General features: G+C 44.0%; 1 protein-coding gene across 1 annotated transcript in view; it reads left to right on the forward strand.

Moving 5' to 3' along the window:
• The first annotated feature begins 2,761 nt into the window (after positions 1-2,761).
• Positions 2,762-14,189, forward strand: part of rev1 (REV1 DNA directed polymerase) — a 30,430-nt gene continuing 19,002 nt past the window's right edge. The window contains exon 1 of the mRNA XM_048238603.1: positions 2,762-3,133. The gene's annotated coding sequence lies outside the window, so the exon portion shown is untranslated. The remainder of the gene's footprint in view (positions 3,134-14,189) is intronic.

Consider the following 14,189-nt stretch of genomic DNA (forward strand, 5'->3'; position numbering starts at 1 on the left):
TTTCTTTTCATTATTATTCATCAAAGGCTTGAATAATCAAAACTCCACTACTGAAATCCCTAATTAAGTTATTTATGACTAATGAAACCAATTGCATGACCACTTCCCATGTCCACAGTAATTGGTCATACTGGGTCATAAAACGCCCTCGCCATTTGCACAGATGATAACAACCAAAAACATGAGATAAGTTCAATTCTGGAAAGGCAAAAGGTGTGTCCAGGGACAGGGGGGGACAAAAACAGCTATTCACCGTATAGCTTTATGTTCCTTAAAACAACACCATGTAGGATTTGGTATTTCTCATCCCTTGTCATTGATTTTCAACATACTGTACCCATTAAGCATGAAGGCCAGAGTTAGCATTCTCAGTATCATTAGTTCAAATTGGTTTTGAAGCTGTTATTTTCCTGCAAAAGAACTGCATCTAGTGTTGCTTTAACTATGGGGATAAATAGCGTCTCGGATGGTGGAGGGGCACTGTGGCGCAATCCCACTCAAGTCCAAGTGTCCACAGGGACCTGGGTCCGAATCCGACCCACTTCTTTCCCAATCTCACCCCATCAATCTTTCCCACTCGCCTTCTGCCTCCCTCTCTGGATAAAGGGGGAAAAGCCCCAAAACATACAGCTCTGGAAAAAATGAAGAGACCACTTTTTTCATCCTACGGTTGCTGAGTGACATTCGAATGAGTTGACGATCATATTCAAAATTAAGAGACCACTGCAAATCTGAATACTCATTTGAATATCACTCATTCAAATATCACTCAGCAACCGTATGATGACATCAGAAAAATGTGTGAGCCGGTCTCTTCATTTTTTCCAGAGCTGTATTTTTTAATACAGCTCTTTAAAAAAGAAGAATTGTAGAAGAATTGTAGAGTGTTTTTTTTTTTTACTGATATGATCTTACAGTGATCCTGTGCATGAAACCAGATTCATTCCAGACCCTGTTACTAGCCCCTGGCTCTTCCAATGGAGGAAAATGAACGCCACTTGAAATGCCACACCATACAAGTAGGCCTACAACAACACTGCAAATGAAATGTGCTACTGGAATTACACACAAAGACATTTGGAGCACTGACAAATTGCATATGTCACTGGATAGGCTCTGCACAGCTTTGTGGCATGTCCCACAGATAGGCTTGTGTTGTTATGACTGTCGCAAAGTGTTTGCCATCCTGTAGTTGCACCTAACCTCTGAATTTCACATAGTTCAGAGAAAGAGTCGGAGAGTAGACCGGCATAACTGACTTGACTCTGCTTCATTCTTCTCTTCTGTGCTGAGCTGTACAATTAGGCACTATTTTGGTGTGAAATCTTGCTGAAGCCCACATTTGTAGATTTTCATAGTTTATGCTTCAGATTTGGCAATTTGCACAGCAATTTCCACCAATGAAAATCCTGCATCAGTAACCAGCATCTGACATCCGGTATCTGAAACCATGGCAACAGTCAAGCCATGCAAGAGGCAGAAGACAGCAACCACAGTAGGCTACCCCTGTGTTAGTGAAATTGACTGTGTGAGAGAGAGTGTGTAGGCCTATAAAGAGCACCTAAGACTAAACTCACACTGGAATATACAGTACAATATTCAAGACATGCCATAGGCCTACTATAGGCCATTCAATGTCCTCGTCTTCGAATTAATTAAATACAAAAATGTGTCACTAGAGGGCGCACTGTAGCCTCTTAGGAGCGGGCTATTTGATAAGCCTATCCATTAATGTATTGTCCATATTCTAACATTAAATGACATTTATTAATTTACCAGGAGCATGTATGGCTATCCAAGGAACTTACAAAATAAGGATTGGGCTTATCATTCGAAATACATAGCAAAAGAGACCTTAGGTAACAATCAAAGCAGTCATGTCTTCATAATACTCTTAAAATAGTGAATTTGCAGGACATTCGCTTTCAAACACGAGTACATTCCATAAGTGTTTAGCATACAATAGCAGGAAAGTGTGTGTCGCTATTTATGAGGTTTTGTTGAAAATTTGACAGTGATTGAGTGCGTCACGTGGAGCATATTCCATTGGGTAGGCTATCACTCCGATGCAGCCGTTTCCCCTTTAGATATGATTGCTCGATCTAACGATACGAAGACGTTCTCTCACAGAATGATAGACATTTGACAGTCATAGGCCTATGGGTGGACAAGACAAAGAAGCACAATGACCTTAAGCAACATATTCCGTTTGTGAAGACACATTTTCTTTTCACATGCTCACTGTGCAGCTAGGATGCACATTTTTTCAGGCGCACTCTTCTTTTGCCTCCCTCATAATTCCACTCCTGACGAACCAACCGTATTATATGATATGGAAGTCGTGCATCAGACAGACTGCGCTGGCTTGCCAGGTTTTCTGAGGACACAGAGGAAATGTCTGTGTTTTAATGCAGGTCTTCTACGGCTGAAGTTCGTGCGATCTGACATTTCCAATTATAATTCATTCCCACACGCACGACCAACACAGTAGGCTGGATGATCAACGACTGCTTAATATTCTGAATTGCTACTGGTTAGTTACCTGTTTCGCCCCTTGGCTGATTTTCCTCTGTGATGCATTCATACAGTAGCCTACCGTCGCAGAGAAGGCAACAAGCGTAAATTGTCTTAATGGGGGCGTCAGACAGATTGTGGCGGAGTTGGTAACAGACAGGCAACCCAGTCAATGAGCTGGCAAGTAGAGCGAGGAAGCCCACGTTCATTGTCTCTTTTCACTGCGCTGCGTCAATTGCAGTGTGGTCAAACCGCCACACGATGGCGACATTACAGTAGCTGTTGGAGGCGAGAGTTGTCACTAGCTGACCCGCCAGGAAGGGAGGAGGGTCCTGGGCAGAAAACAACGAGAGGAGGAGCTGGAGAATAGAGGGAAAGATCAGACCAGGCGGCTATGGAGAAAGAAGGGGAAGAGGGGTGAACGTGATCCTTGAGAAGCCACGAGAGCATGTCGAAAATCTGCAGATCAAAAGCAATCACGACGGCAGCTTTGATCGACGAACCAAGACACGCTGAGAGACTGGAGGACATAAGCCGTTGATCCGCAGAAACGGCTGTTAACGTTAACGCTTCTGATTTGTTTGGACGTGAGAGAGCAAGTAGAAAATAGAGAGAGAAGGTGAGCAATGACTTCCATTTTCTGTGGTTCATAACACTGTAGACAGACTACAGGGAGTCGCAGACAGACGACGAATGTTGGTCCTGTGTAATTATGTAACAGAATGTCAACGTGATTGTAGCCAACGTTCATACTTTCTTTGTTAGTGCCATTGGGCCATGATTATGTTAAGCAATGCGAGTCATTTGCTAACCCCGCTAGCTAGCTACAATTGCTGTAATGAATGTGCTAAACTGGAGTGGGCTTAGTTGCACTTAGTATGACAACTGTCTGTATCACTTGTCTGTGCAAGCTAGCTGACTTTCCCCTTCTGGACACCCGCACGTTTCCGCTTTACTCAAGTTTTAGGTTCTTTTTTGCAGTTCGGCAGGTTTTAGTTGATGTTCCCCTCTTCTAGACTGTACTATGGGAGCTAGCTAACTCACAAGGGACCGTCTTGAAAGACACAGCATTAATGTGTGACACGAAGGGGGAGCATGTTTACCACTTTGAATCCGACCGAAACGAAAGGTTGTTTTCGTCGGATGTTGGGGGTTTACGTATAGCCTTTACGCTTATGCCCCAGTCGTCTTTGGACAGAAAGCCATGTAATAACTGCCTGTTGTACGTTCTGTGAAGGTAAAAGCTATCCCGTTCATTTGCAAAAGTGTTCGCGGGACAGTGCTCAACTCTCAGAGGGGTAAATAGTAGACCGACGAAATGCCCGCTGCAGCAGATTGCTGACCAGTGATCATGTTAACCGATCCACAGACAGAACTCTTTTTTTTAATGCACACTCTTGACCCAGATGACCCCGCTGACAGGACTGGCTTGAGCCGGTTTCAGTGTAGCCTATAGGGTGCTTGTAAACATGCTGCTGTCTGGGACTGCTCAGTGCAGTTATTTTGCGTTATTATGATTCTGTCGAGACTATTTGTATATCATGTTTATAATCTTGTAACAATCATTGATATATATATATATATATATATATATATACACAGATACATATGCAATTTGCAAGTTTCACCAGACTGTATTGAGTTTATGTCCATCTTACTGATAGTTCAAAGTACAGGTTCAGTGTCTCAGGTAAACAACCTGACATAACTGGACCATTTTTGCTCTGTTCAGGCCTGCAAATTCTGTCATCTGAGTATTTGAGTGTGTGTGTGTGTGTGTGTGTGTGTGTGTGTGTGTGTGTGTGTGTGGGGTACTGTCACTTTTTCTTTCTCTTCACACACTAACTCTTTTCACACTCACTGTCCAAGTACTTTGGAGTTTTTCTGGAGCTTTCCTCCGGTCTCTCTGGAATCTGGAGCAAACCCAAACAGGTGCTATGGAACCCCTTTCCATCCCAACCCACCAGTGCAGTGTGTGAGAGAGAGAGAGAGAGAGAGAGAGAGAGAGAGAGAGAGAGACACCCCTGCGTTCCACCAGCTGTGGGATCATTTGGGCTTTCCCTGGGGAAGCATTTGAGCGCAACACAGCACTGCTCAGAGCTTCAGGACGGTCGGGCCAGGGCTGGCAGATGTCCAGCAGCAGCCGTAGTGGATGGATGAGTCAAAGGGCCTCTCCTGCAGCAGTCTCAGGTGGGGGAGTGGAGAACAAAGAGCGGCTTTGACCACTGATGCCAGGCGTCCATCTCTTTGCCTGAACTCTCTGATTCACGTAGGGGATCCAAACAGGAAGTCCTCCTCTAAGGACTCCGTCTTTGATTTTTGACCACACACAGAGTGCCCAGTGGTTGCTCTGCAATACACTAGGCCATTCAGCTGACTAAACTCACAGCATCTTAGTTAGAATACTGGGAGGTCTCTCTTGCACTGTGCTGTATAACTGTGGTTGGCTCCCTGGAAGTATGGGCATTGATCTGACAGTTGTCAGAGCAATGTTCTAATCTAGGCTACAGGTTCAGCCACTGAAGCAACATGCACATGTTTATAACCAGGGTCCTCAGAGGAACGTTGCTCCTTAAGTGTAAGTTCAGTGTAAATTGACCCATAGTCCTGTTGTTCAAGCTCACCACATGCAGCCCATGGGTCTGCTTTAAGCTGCCTGTCCATAACTTGGCCCATGGGTCTGCTTTAAGCTGCCTGTCCATAACTTGGCCCATGTTGTCCCAAATTGTCTCAGTGCCTTTTTTCCATGGATGGGCTGCATGTGGTGAGCTGCTGAACAACAGGACTCCCAAATTGGGTCATTCTTTTACACTGAACTTAGTTCCTGTGACTTACTATTATTTATTATTATTATTATTATTATTATTATTATTAATAATAATAATAATAATAATAATAAACACTTTTGCCTGGCCAGTGTCTTGAGTCACCATGTCCAGTACTTGTCCAGGAGATCATAGGGGTTTGCCTGGGCATGCCCAGACTGACAGGGACTGGGAACGGTTAGGTAGGGGGCAGTAGTGAGAGGCTCAGGCCATCTACTTGCCATCTCTCTCTCTCGTTCTCTTTCCCTGTGCATTCACCGGTGATTCTCGATTGGGAAACGTTTCCACTTTGAAATTATTGATCCCGCCTTACCAATCACATTAATCAGAGATTCCTACCGGTAATTTTATTTCCTACTTCACCTAAACTTTACAAACATAAAACGTAAGATGTTGGCAGCAGGTGTTGTTACTTCTGTTTATTACAAAAAGTTTTGGTTTCGTCTTCGCCTCTCGTCGCTGATTGGCCTGACATTTTCCTTGTCTGAGGGAAACGGTTATGAACTATGGTGTTCCAGACTAGATTTCCATGAAAGAGAATCTAGGTGGGCGGGGCCAGGCTATTCACCTGTGCCCATTCAAATCAATGACCATTTAGGCATAAATGAAATGTGAATTGATGTACCTCACCAGTATGTTTTTGGACAGCGGGAATTAACCAGCCCTAAGAAGCTAAATGCAGTGGAAACAGCACTTGGTCACCCAAGCCAAGAAAGATACTAGGTCTCAGTCTTCATCAAAGCTAGTTCTGGTAGCTGTGTGGCAGTCTTGACTGACCAGTTATCGTGTCCATCGTCCCTAAGAGGATGATGGTGATGATGTTGCTTTATTGCACTGAAAAAGCAGTACACCTGGTTCTACTGCGGTAATCTATTTATCACAGCCTTCACCCAAATTGATCAGTTGTATCCTCTGTTTTCCTTGCTTGGGTTGGATCGATCACACACAGCCACACCGGGTGTTTGCAGATAGGCCTAAATCGCCCCTTCACAGATGGTTTTCATTGCAGTGAATTTCAGTTTGATCCTATTCAGATTATATGGGCGCAAAAGTGCCTCTGCAAAGTCAAAATAGGCAAAATGGGAAGCCACTGGACCGGTGGCGTTCCGTATCAGACCTGGTGCATTCCAGAATCAGCTTCAGTCTGACAAGGGAGTGCAGCAAAGATCAACAGTCCAGTGTCTGTCAGTCAGTGATTGGCTGTTCATCCCACTGTTCCTTTGGGCTAGGAATTATGGAGTAACTCAGGAATCGATACTGTCCAGATTGTTCATACTTGATTACCGATAATATCATGATACAGCGATTTTTTTCAATACTCAATTCATTGCAAAAGATTAAACCATGATACATTACTATATAAATAGCATACGAAGTGTGTAGCGTTTTAGCTTATTGCTTTTTTTTATTATTAAAAAACTAAAAATGACTTGGCAGCATGTAGAAGATTAGCCTACTTTGAACTGATAAGCGCCACCTTCAGGATACATGAAGTAGTAACTCTGATAAGTCAAATTGGCGGATAAGTCATCTTAGAATATGAATTTAATATTTTATTAAAAAATATTGATATTTGGAGCCATCATAATGATAATGCATCGTAAAATGAAGTCATACAGCATATTGCTGTATCAATATTTTGTCCCACCGCTATTTTATTTATCATGGGGGTTTGTGCTGAATCCTTTCTTTCTGTCATCATGTTAGATAGAATACTCTTCCTTTCATAAAGACCTCTTTCATGTCTGCAAGCCCTACAGGGAGTGTTTGGAGCAACCTGATGACAGTTTTCCAAAGAACTACAGCCATCTGTAAATTGTTCAGTGGCATTTTTGATTGAATAAAATGTCCCTCTCTTTGATTTCAATGATTGGCAAATGTGATCCCTATATTTACGGGTATCATTTTAGGTGACAACTGAATATGTCTTTGCAGGAGAGATTGAGGCAAAACTTAAGTTTTGTAAAGTTAAGTGGATAATCACAATGTCTCTAAGTGGTATGGGCAAAAATCAGGACTTGAGCTTATAGTAGTGGTGGTATAGTCGAAGTGACTCATTAAGCATCATTTTCTCCACATGAAATTTCTCTCTTACCCTCTTAAGCTGTAGCATGTAGGCTTGTTGCAGTCCACCGTATGTTTGAGTGTTTACACATCTGCTTCAAGTTCTAGCATCAATCTACTAGTTGTCGCCAGCAGAATAGTGGCAGGACTTTGGTGGCAAAGGGTGGTAGATGTAGCCTTTTGAGAATGTGGACTTGCGTCATGACTTTTTCGGTTTCATTTATTCGCAAGGATTGACCATTTTGGACGGTATACTGATCAGTTGCCATAGTTACCTTGACAGAGTAACAGACAGAGGAAGTTTGGGCGGGGCGACAAACTGTGTAGCCTTGCATTCTAGCCTAGCATTGCTTTTGCATTCCACAGTGAATGTTTGTTTGGTATTTGGCCTGTAATTTAGTGTATAATTTTTTAATCCATGAAAATGAACTAAAATCTATAATTTCCTATCGACAACAGATTCCAATATTGAATTGAATTGAATCGCATAGCTGCATATTTTGAAATATCGTTAAGAATGTAATTGATGGCTTAAATAATCAATATTGTATTGAATCGTGATGAAACTTGGGATTGACTCCCCTAGCTTACAGCAAGGGGTACGCAACGGTTCCTCTTCCTCTCTGGAATGTTGTATACTTCAGCAATAGCCAAGCAACACAGTAGACATTAGGTTGGCTGATTAATTTGGTCGATTTTTGCCATTTTATGATTAATCGGCATCGTTCACACACACACACACACACACACATTAATAGGTGTGTTAGGAGCTGTACCTGCGTAAGCGTTTGTGTGGCAGGTGATGGTGAGTGGAGTCCCGGGGGCATGTCGGGACATGTCTGCAGAGAGCAGTGGTCCTGTGGAGACAGACACCGTTGCAGCCTCCCTGACCCAAGAGCAGACCTCAAGAACACCACTCAGCACTGCAGTTCAGTTCAGCCTCCCTGACCTAAGAGCAGCTTCTCACTGGAGCAGTTCAGTTCAGCCTCCCTGACCCAAGAGCAGCCTCTCACTGGAGTACCACTCAGCACTGCAGTTCAGTTCAGCCTCCCTGACCCAAGAGCAGCCTCTCACTGGAGTACCACTCAGCACTGCAGTTCAGTTCAGCCTCCCTGACCCAAGAGCAGCCTCTCACTGGAGTACCACTCAGCACTGCAGTTCAGTTCAGCTTTATTACAATGACAAATACATATTAGAATTGCCAAAGCATTGATGAAACCCAGGGCATAACAAGACCCCCTACTATTAGTCTTCCCCTCTGTCTGTTCTCTCTCTCTCTCTCTCTCTCTCTCTCTCTCTCTGTCTGTCTGTCTGTCTGTCTGTCTGTCTGTCTGTCTGTCTATATCCCATGTCTTTGTTCTCTGTCTGTCTCACCACACACACTGCTGAGTGCAGTCTGACATGTCCTCACCACTGAAGCCATCATTGTCATGCAGGTTGGTGTGTCAGGCAGTCTGGCAGTGTGTGTGTGTGTGTGTGTGTTCTCTCCTGCCCCTGTGCTTAGCAACCCTACTGAAGACGCGTGTGTGTGTGTGAGGGAGAGAGTAAGCAAATCGGGTTAATGACAGGAGTCTGACCAGACAGAGACATACTGAGGAAGAGAGAGAAAGTGTGTGTGTGTGTGTGTGTGTGTGCGCATCTGTGTTTAATGTTTATGTATGTGAGAGCGAGAGAGCAGGAGAGTAAGCGAGAAAAAAGAGAGTGAATGAGGGGGGGGTTGGAGGCTGAGCGAGAGGTATCTATTTACCTGTGTGTGTATTTTAAGTGCCTTTCAGAATCCACAGTGGTCTTTGGTCGCTCAGACAATGTGTGTGATCATGCAAATGTGGTGTGCGCTACAAGAGGAAGGCTAATGAGAGCCATGGAGAGGGAGTCAGACAGGACGGGTATGAATGAGTAAACAACGAGAGGGACTCACTGGCTGAGTCTGCAGGAGAGTGCTGAGAAACAGAGAGAGAGGGAGAGATGGAGCCTGTGTGTGTGTGTGTTGTGTGTGTGTGTGTGTGTGTGTGAGAGAGAGAGAGAGAATGAGAGGCTCTGTAATGTAGTCAGAGAGAATGAGAGTGTGTGAAGAGGAGAGGAGAGAGAGAGAGAGAGAACGAGATGTGTGTGGCAGTGGGAGAGAGGGAATGTGTGTGTGTGTGTGAGTGTGTGAGAGAGAGAGAGAGAGAGAGAGAGAGAGAGAGAGAGGTAATTGGAAATTGTGATTTGACTGACCGATTTTGTGTGTCTGTGTGTGTGTGTGTGTGATGAAAAGGGGTTGAGTCTATTCTGAGGGAGACTAATGAGACCGAGGATGCTTGCGACGTGTGCTGCTGTGTGTTCCTTTGTGTGCGCCTGAGAGAGAGCGAGAGAGGAGGACAAAACATGACCGTGACGAAAGCAAGGCGTGTAACCCGAGGCAGATATATGTGTGTGTGTGTGTGTGTGTACACGTGTGGGCTCACATTTCTTATGTGAAATATGAGCGTGGCGTGTGTGTGTGTGTGTGTGTGTGTGGAAGTGTTGGTTGGTCTGCAGCATAGCATGATTGTTTGAGTGTCAGCTCAGTGTGTGTGTGTGTGATGGTTACTGCTAGCAAGTCTTATGAAGGCTTATGCCTGTGAGTCTGTCTAAGAAGCTCTGAGATCAGCAGCCAGCTCTACTCCTCTAGCAGGAATGGGCTGACCCTAAGAAGGGCCACAGATGAAAGGAGGGAGAGAGAGAAGTACAGAGAGGGGAGAAGAGAGGACAGGGAGAGATTGAGGGAGAGGGAAACAGAGAGGGAGAGAGGGAAAAGAGAGAGACAGACAGAGGGAAAGAGGGAGAGAGAGGGAGAGAGTGAACGGACATTGGGAGAGGAGAGAGGAAGAGAGAGAGTGAGAGAGGGAAAGAGAGAGGGAGGAGGGAAGAGAGAGAGAGAGAGAGAGAGAGGAGAAGGGAAAGAGAGAGAGAGTGAGGAGGGAAAGAGAGAGAGAGAGGGAAAAGAGAGAGAGAGTGAGAGAGGGAAAGAGAGAGAGTGTGAGAGAGGGAAAGAGAGAGAGACAGAGAGAGGAGACCTGAAGTGAACGGGCGAGTGAGAGGTAAGGAGGAGATGGATAGAGAGAGTGAGAGAGGGATGAGAGAGAGAGAGTGAGAGAGGGAAAGAGAGAGAGACAGAGAGAGGAGACCTGAAGTGAACGGGCGAGTGAGAGGTAAGGAGGAGAGCGGGATAGAGAGGAGCAGAGAGGGAAAAGAGAGAGAGGTGAGGAAAAGAGAGAGAGAGTGAGAGGGAAAAGAGAGAGAGAGAGAGAGGAAAGAGAGAGTGAGAGAGAGAGAGAGGAGAGGGAAAGAGAGAGAGAGGAGAGAGGGAAAAAGAGAGAGAGACAGAGAGAGAACGGGCGAAAGGGAGAGGTAAGGAGGAGAGGGATAGAGAGAGAGAGGAGAGAGGGAAAGAGAGAGAGAGAGAGAGGGAAAGAGAGAGAGAGTGAGAGGGAAAGAGAGAGAGTTGAGAGAGGGAAAGAGAGAGAGAGTGAGAGAGGGAAAGAGAGAGAGTGAGAGAGGAAGGAGAGGGAAGGCTCTCCTCCCTCAGGCTGCTAAGCGGTGCAGTTTGAGGCAGCAGGCTGAGCGTGCGGTTCAACATGCCCACGATGCCTCTGGTCCAGACGGGCACAGAGCTCAGCCATGCCAGCCATGCCAAGGCCCTCACGTTACGTCATGTCCCATAGTGGCTATTTATGTTCACACTGGGCACAGATTGAATTTGTAACCTTGCAACTGGTAGATAAGAGTACAGGGTCCAGCACTGACAGTGAAAAGGGATAGGCTACTCACACATGTGTCTTGGTTTAAAGTCCCTGTAAAGAGATTTGGTGTGATGTACAATGTCAATAGTGTATGTTGATGCACAAAATGAGGGCCTATCTTATAGACAACATTATGACTGGTCATATGTTTCATAGTCAAAATGAGAGGTAATGCTTTGCGCAATGATGGTCTTTTAGCATCTGCTTTTGGATCGGCTTTTCTGCTCGATTTTGTTTGGTCCCTGGCAGGGCTACTACAGGGTGAGGTCTGACCATATTTGCAGTTATGTTGTGACTCGTTGTGACTCGAGGCTAATGGTTTGCTCAACCAACTCTGGCTTCTGTCTTGAAGCTTGTTGGACAAGTGTCGTGGCAGATAGGGGCGTCTGATTAGTGTGTGTGTGTGTGTGTGTGTGTGTGTGTGTGTGTGTGTGTGTGTGTGTGTGAGACTGATGTTTGCCAGATAAAGATCTGACTTTAATTAGACAGGGTGCTGTCGCTCACAATGCTAATTAGTCAGGGGCCTGTGTGGGATCCGCTGTCCTGTCTGAGGCTGTTTGTCGGAGACTGTGTGTGTGTGTGTGTGTGTTTGTCGGAGACTGTGTGTGTGTGTGTTTTTGTATGCTGTGTGTTTTGTCTGTGTGTGATATTTCAGGTATTTGGTTGTTTCCTAGTTGACTGAAAATATATAATATTGTAATATTATTCCATAAGTATAATCTAGTAATTGTGTGAAGTTATGCTGATTTTTGACTTACACACTCTGTTACATTCTTCCCCCTCTCAATTCAATTCAATTCAAATGGTGCTTTATTGGCATGACAAATATGACACTTGTATTGCCAAAGCAATTGTTACATAAAAGTACAGTATCAGGATCTAAGCAATTATACAGGTACAAGGGATAGGGGTACATGGACAAAGTGTAAAGGACATATGTATTTTATTTTTTTTGTCTGTGTCTGAGTACAACATATTGAGTTCAAGTTCTGAGTGACTCAACATAGGCAACAAACTTACAGACATACAATACATCAGGGCACAAATCTAAAAGTGGACTGAGTAGAAACTTCAAGTATGGTACAGTATATACAACATGAGGGGACTGTGTTGAGTTAGTGTATGTGGCTGTGGCTGTGAGAGAGAGGGGTATGTGTGTGTGTGTGTGTGTGTGTGTGTGTCTGTCTGTGTCACATGTACATGCATACAAAAAATCCTCAGTGTCTCTCAGCTGGTGACAGGCAAGGACATATTGGGCAGCAGTAATACAGCTGTCTGTGTCTTCTCCCAATAGGTATAGTATTTTATTAGGGTTTGGTAGGTCATAGAAATCAGGGATTTTTTTCTTTCATTTTGGGAAGTATTTATTGCGAATTGATTCAAATTTTGGGCATTCAGTTAAAAGTGTAATTCAGTTTCAACAACATCATCATCTCTGCACTGCTGGCATATCGTCTTTTGGAAGCCATGTCTTTTTGTGTCTTCCTGTTTCTATGGCACGGTGTTCACTGAGTCTGTATTTTCGTTAGTGTGCATCTCAAATTTGTCTCTTTTATTTTTTTAGGTAATGTGCAAGTGTATATTTCCTGTTTAGGGTCAGATAGCATTGCATTTTGCTTTGGGATTGTGTTTTAGATTGCCAATATTAGGTCATAAATGTATTTTAGGTTTTGGGGTTTGGTTAATCCAAACATTTTGTGTGGATGTGGCCTGGTATTTGGCCTTTAAAGTGTTGGATGTCTCTGGAGGAGGGTGACTGAAGACCAGGTTGGTAGGGGAGTTATCTTTGCTCAACTCTTGGTGTTTCAGGGCTTTATAGTGGAATGAGTTTGGGTCACTCAGACTTACATGTTTTATGAACTTGTTTGCCCTTTTCTGAATTTTTATCAGCAGAGGGTATTGGCCTAGTTCTGCCCTACATGCGTTATTAGTTGTGTGCCGGTGGACTTTTAGAATGGCTTTACAAAATTCAGTATGCAGGATCTCAACTGGGTGTTTTCCCATTTATCTAGGTCCTGATTTCCAAGTGGGCCCCACACTTCCCTGCCATAAAGGGCAATTGGTTCTAATACTGATGAGAACAGTTTTAGCCAGATTTGGATTAGGTTTCGAAGGGAATTTGTCTTCTTATGGCATGAAGAGCCCTGCGTGCCTTGTCTCTTAATTCATTCACTGCCATGTTGAATGATCCTTTATTATTTATTCTAAGGCCTAGGTAGGTGTAATCTGGTGCATGTTCGACTTCATTAGGTCCTAATCTAAATATGGGTTGACTTCCCCGGTATCCCGATCTTTTTTGGAAGATTAATATTTTTGTTTTATTTGTGTTAACAGCCAGGGCCCAGGTCTGGCAGAACTTTGAAGATGGTCTAGTTGAGTCTGGAGTCCCTTTTCTGTCGGTGAAAGAATGACAAGATCATTTACAAAGAGCAGGAATTTGACTTCACTGTCATGTAGAGTGAGTCCAGGAGCTGATGATGTATGCTTGCTAGCTCATTGATGTATATATTAAATAAAGTTGGACTTAATGAGCAGCCCTGTCTCCTCCACGTTCTTGGGGGATGAGTTGGGTTCTTTGGATCCTATTTTGATGCCACACTTAGCTCCTGAGTACATAGATTTTTATAATGTCATATGTTTTTCCACCCACGCTTTCAATTAATTTGTAAAATAATCCATGATGCCAAATGGAGTGAATGCTTTTTGAAATTCGACAAAAGCATGAGAATATTTTGTTCTGGTTTTGAGTATGTTTTCAATTAGGGTGTGGGTGTATATGTGGTCACAAGTGCGATAGTAGGTAGGAATCAATCTGGCTTCTACTCAGGACACTGTGATCCATAAGGAAGTTTTGGAAATGAAATTAATAATACTACAGAATACCTTTCCTAGGTTGCTGTTAACACATATGCCTTGGTAGTTGCTGGGATCAAATTTATCTCCGCTCTTGAAGATGGGTGTAACTAGTCCGTAGTTCAGATATCTGGGAAGTAACCCACACTCAGGACAAGATTGAGTAGTT

This window comes from Alosa alosa, chromosome 3 (genome assembly GCF_017589495.1).
Source record: "Alosa alosa isolate M-15738 ecotype Scorff River chromosome 3, AALO_Geno_1.1, whole genome shotgun sequence".
NCBI classification, from domain to species: Eukaryota; Metazoa; Chordata; class Actinopteri; order Clupeiformes; family Clupeidae; genus Alosa; species Alosa alosa.